Genomic DNA, 6244 nt, shown 5'->3' with positions numbered 1-6244 from the left:
CAGTGAATCGAGTCCAGACCCCCATACATATGGTCAACTGGTTTTCAACAAAGATGCGAAGTTTAAGTCTTTTCAACAAAAGATGCTGAAACAACTAGATATCCACATTAAAAGAAAAAAAAAAAACTTGATGCTTACCTTACACTATAGACAAGTATTAATTTGATATGGATCATAGACCTAAATATAAAAGCTAAAACTCTAAAACTTCTAGAAGAAAACAGCAGAATCTTTGTGACCTTGGGGAAGGCAAAGATTTCTTAGATACAATGACCTAGAAAAAAGCATTTATCATAAAAGTAAAGGCAGATGGAACTTCATCAAAATGTAAAACTTCTGTTTTCCCAAAGACACCATTAAAAAAGTGAAAATATTCACAATACATGAAGCTAACAAGGAACTTGTATCTAGAATATATAAAGAATTCTTATAACTCAATAATATAACAATTTTTTTAAAACGAGCAAAAAATTTGAATAGACACGTCACAAAGAAGATATGGAAATAATAGTACATGGAAAGATGCTCAATCTTTTTAGTCATTAGGGAAATGCAAATTAAACCCACAATGAGACATCACTACATCTAATATTTTTAAATGTTGGCAAGGATGTGGAGCAATTGGCATTCTCATACATGGCTAAAGAGAATACTACTTTGGAAAAAAATTTGGCAATTTCTTAAAAAGATCAACATACACTTGTTTACCATATGACCCAGTAACTTCATTCCTAGGTATTTAACCAAGAGAATGAAAATAGGTCCATACAAAGACTTGGACACCAACGTTCATAGCAGTTTTATTCATACTTGCCCCAAACTGAAAATAATCCATGTCCATCAACATGTGAATGGATAAACAAATGGTAGTATGTTCATACAATGGAATATGACTCAGCAATGAAAAGGGAAAAAACTACTGAACATGCAACATGAATGAATCTAATAAACTCTATCTGCTGAGCAAAAGCAGATAGATTACATAGTATATGATTTCATTTATATGAAACTAGAAAACGAAAATCTAATATACAGTGACAAGAAACAGGAAAGTTGTTGCCTGGTGCTGCGGATGTGTGCAAAGAGAACAGACTGGGAATAGACACAGGAATCCTTTCGGAATAATGTAAGTGTTCTATTTGTTGATTGTGGTGTTACACAGGTGTATACATCTGTCAAAACTCATCACACTAAACACATAAAGCAGATGCATTTTATGTATATAAATTATTACTTAGAGTCAAGTTTAGTGTCATGCATAATAAATATTTTAAAGTGTAAAATTTACAATATTGATATGTTTAGCATAAAACCCAAATTTTGTGTCAGAATGGGTTTGTATATTACAGTTAATAGTTTCTCCTCCAATTATTTCTTTAAAACATTGAATATGACATGAGATGTAACATTTTCAGAGTGGCTATGTATATATATATATATATATATATATATTTTTTTTTTTTTTTTTTTTTTTTTTTTTTTTTTGCGGTACGCAGGCGTCTCACTGCTGTGGCCTCTCCCGTTGCGGAGCACAGGCTCCAGACGCGCAGGCTCAGTGGCCATGGCTCACGGGCCCAGCTGCTCAGCGGCATGTGGGATCTTTCCAGACTGGGGCACGAACCCGTGTCCCCTCCATCGGCAGGCAGACTCTCAACCACTGCGCCACCAGGGAAGCCCCAGAGTGGCTATATTTTTTAACAAAGTTGAATATAACATTTTGGGGAAAAAACTTTGAAATATCCTAAGATTAAATTACATGCCAACAGACTTCTAAAACTGTCCCTTTAAAAAGTAAATAATTTAGTGTGTACTACGTACCAATAGGGGGTACCAAAATGAATGTAAAATGGGGCCTGTCCTCAAAAGACCTACAGTGCTTCTTAGTGGATAAGAAACTCACACAAATAAATGTATTCCAAGATAATGTCAGAAACATACCACCTTTCATATGCCAGGCACTTCCACTGATTTAATCCATACAACAATCTTTACAGATAGGTATTATTATCCATATTTTCAAATGAGGCAGTTGAACTCTGGAGGGATTAAGAAACTTGCCCGAGGTCAGAAGCTAGTAAGTAGAGATTCTGATGTTCTTCCTGACACCAAAGTCCGTATTCTATCATCAAATGCAGAGTAAAAGAAATTTGAAAAGTGAATCGCGGAGTGCTATGGGAATAACTTGTCTGGGGGCTCAGAAAATCACTTTTGAATACTTGAAGAATGAGTCTGATTCCAACAGACAGATTGCAGGAGGATCTTGCAGGCTGAGGGCTCACCATGAACATGGGGGTGGGAAAAACAAAGAAGCTTGAGGTTAAGTGAGTTGTGCACTTTGACTAAATCTTAAAAGTATCAGGCAAGACTAGAAACACATTGAGAACCACTCTATTTTAAAAGGCAGGAGTGAATTTCTGAAGACTTGAGAGAAGGAAAATCATACTGAAGAAGCCTCTTTCCCAAGGTTAATCTGGCAGCAGTGTACTGAATGCAGAAGGCATGAGGGATGCAGGAAATGTGAGTTTCAGTCTGAGAGAGAAATGATAAAGCCCAGAGCTAGGTTGCCGGTCAACTTCAGAATGAAGAGGGGAATGAATAAGGAAATATCTTGAGACACAGCAGAGTCCCCCCAAAAAGGGTTTCATTTGCTTATTTGTTGAAGCAAAGGGTGTCATAAGATATGCAGAGGCTGATTGTCTATGTGAAATAGGCTATTTCATGAAGCAAGATCCCTGTGGTTTTGAGAGGGTTAGCGATTAAGAACATAGATGGAGGAATTAGGTTTCAAAAAGAAAAAGGACCCTTCTTTCTCAGACAGGCATAAAGGAAGTGGAGATGGAGGTATTTTGAGGCAGGGAAAAGAAAGTTGAGGTGGGAGCCTGCTTGAAAGCAAGGTGTCCCCAAAGCAAAAAAGATTTGGAATAGCTTTCTACATATAACATTGTTTCACTTTTCAAAACATCTTTTATCAATCTACACATTAGCCCTTGTCTTTAGGGTAAAAATAGATTCGTTAGCTTGGCTTCAGAGGTGTCTACTATAACCTGAACGCAGGGGAGCCAATCGAACATTTCTCTCTTATGAAGTGCCCGTCACCAAAATACTCTGACCCAGCTAAGAAGGTCTCTTCATTGTCTGTAAACTGATCTGGCTAACTTTTAATCCAAACTTCCATTCTTTTCTCCCTACCCAAACTGCTATTTTCCCTTTCCTGTTTGTGTAAGTCTCATTTACTCTTCAAGGCTACATTCAATACCTATGTTTTCAAAAGGCTTTCCCTGATTGCTTCAGCTCATACTGGATCCTTATTCTTCCACAGAATTAGTTTGTACTGATAATGTGTCATTCATTTTAGCATCTAATTATATATTGTCTTCTGCTTTTACTTAACACACTTGTGTGTGTTTTGGCTGTGGGGAAGATTTGCATACCAGTGATCATGAACTATATTTTTATTTTATTTTATTTTATTTTTTTTGCGGTACGCAGGCCTCTCACTGCTGTGGCCTCTCCTGTTGCGGAGCACAGGCTCCGGACGTGCAGGCTCAGCAGCCATGGTCCCCGGGCCCAGCTGCTCGGCGGCATGTGGGATCCTCCCGGACCGGGGCATGAACCCGTGTCCCCTGCATCAGCAGGCGGACTCTCAACCACTGCGCCACCAGGGAAGCCCCATGAACTGTAATTTTAAAAAATCCTTCTCAAAGGCCAATTAATGTTTTGCAATATTTAATACCTTTATTGAGGTATAATTGACATAGAGTAAAGTGCATGTATTCAACAGGTGCAATTTAACAAGCCTTGGCATATGTATCATCCGTGAAACCTTCACCACAATCAGGATAGTGAACGCGGACGTCATCCCAGAGAGTTTCCCTCTGCTCCTTTTAATCCCTCCTCCTACCCCACCCCACCCCATGTGGTCTCCAGGCAACCACTGATCAGTTTTCCATCACTTTAAATGAGTCTACATTTTCAATAATTTTATACAAATGAAATCATACATTGTATACTCTTTTTGTCTGGCTTCCTTCACTCAGGATAATTATTTTGAGAAGGTCCAGCTTCATGGGCTTGCAACTGGTGTAGTCCCACAGGATCCTGTGCTTAAAAGGGCCTGACACTTGGTTTAATGCTCTATTGTCACTGTTTTGAAATTCTTAATAATATATGAACAAGGGAACCCATATTTTCATTTTGCTCTGTGTTCTACGACTTATGTAGCTGAATTATGAATCACGAATTATAAATTAGAGATTCATCCATGTTGTGTATCAGTAATTCACTCTTTTATTGCTGGGAAGTATTCTATTGTATGGATATACCACAGTTTGTTTATACATTCACCACATAATTTATCTACTCATGCTTAGATATTTGGGTCTTTTTCCAGTTACAAATAAAGCATCTATGAACATTCGTTGACAAGTCTTTGTTCAGATCTATGCTTTCATTTTTCTTAGGTAAATACTTAGGAGTGGAATGACTGGCTTGCATGGTTGGTATATGCCTAACTTTTTAAGAAACTGCCAAAATGGGCTTCCCTGGTGATGCACTGGTTAAGTATCCACATGCCAATGCAGGGGACACGGGTTCGAGCCCTGGTCCAGGAAGATCCCACGTGCCGTGGAGCAACTAGGCCTGTGAGCCACAACTACTGAGCCTGCGTGTCTGGAGCCTGTGCTCCCAACAAGAGAGGCCATGATAGTGAGAGGCCCGCATACCACGATGAAGAGTGGCCCCCGCTTGCCGCAACTAGAGAAAGCCCTTGCACAGAAACAAAGACCCAGCACGGCCAAAAATAAATAAATAAATAAATAATTTTAAAAAATAAATAAATAAAAAGAAAAGAAACTGCCAAAGTGTTTTCCAAAGGGGTTGTACCATTTTACATTCCCACCAGCCATGTAAGAGACTTTCAGTGGCTCTGCATCCTGGCCAACACTTGGTATGGTCAGTCTTTGAAATTTTATATTAATGTATTCTAATTGCTGTGTTGTGCTATCTCATTGTGGTTTTAATTTTCATTTCCCTAATGACTAATGGGCTGACCTTCTTTTCATGTGCTTGTTTGTCAATTGTGTATTTTCTTTGCCTTAGAGACTATTCAGATCTCTTGCCCATTTTCTTAGTGGTACAATCGTGTGCTTATTGTTTCGAGAGTACTTTATATATTCTGGATACAAGTCCTTTATCAGATATATCATGGGCACATATTTTCTCCCAGTTTGTGAGTTGCTTTTGTTTTGATGAAGTCCTATTTACTAATTTTTTTTGATTATGTCTTTGATGTCATATCTAAAACTCTTGCCTAACCCAAGGTCACAAAATATTTTGTCCAGTTTTCTCGTGGAAGATTAATAGTTTGGAGTTCTACATTCAGGCCTATAATCCATTTTGAGTTAATTTTTGTATATGGTGTGAACTATAGATTGAAATACATATTTTTGCTTATAGATATCCAAGTGTTCCAGTACCATTTGTTGAAAACCTATCCTTTCTCTGCTGAATTGCCTTTGTATGTTTGTCAAAAATCAGATGTCCATATATGTATGGATGTATTTCTCAAATGTCTATTTTGTTCCATTGATTGATTTGTCTGTCTTTATACCAGTACCATACTGTCTTGATTATCATAGCTTTAAAACAAATCTTGAAATCAGAGTTAATGATTTGTGTTGGTGACAGTGTTAGTGACCATGATGTTAGTGATATAATGTGATATGTAATGCATGTTTTTAGCATATGGTGATAAAACTTAACTAGGCTTGATGTGGTTATTTCAACAGGATAAGAACAGTGATATCATTAATGGGAAGTGATGTCAGTAACTGAAGAGAAAAAAACAATTAAAAATTTTAACCAGTTTTTCTATTTCTAAGTATCACAATAGGAATGAATATGAGAGAGAAGAAAGCTGGTAGATTCAAGAAGAGAGTATTTATAAAATGCAGCTGAAGTGAGTAAGGGAAGTACAACTGAAAGCAAATACAAAGAGAATGAGAACTGAAATGTTAAGAGTGAGAAACCTCTAAACACAGAGGTTCTAATCTAGAAATGATAAATTGAGCACTGTATTTTGGGAGGAATGTTGGAATTAATTTAATTTTTTATTGATGTGAAAACTGAGGCACAGTGATGTCATTACCTAGAGCTTACTAGCATCTCCTCTAAAATAGAATCAATCCTACAAATGTGGCTCTAGGCAGAAAGTTGAAAGTCCAACCTTTGTAAGTAAAATCCTTCT

This window comes from Mesoplodon bidens (genome assembly GCF_964165515.1).
Source record: "Mesoplodon bidens genome assembly, chromosome: 3".
Lineage (NCBI taxonomy): Eukaryota > Metazoa > Chordata > Mammalia > Artiodactyla > Ziphiidae > Mesoplodon > Mesoplodon bidens.
This window is presented reverse-complemented; position numbering follows the sequence as displayed.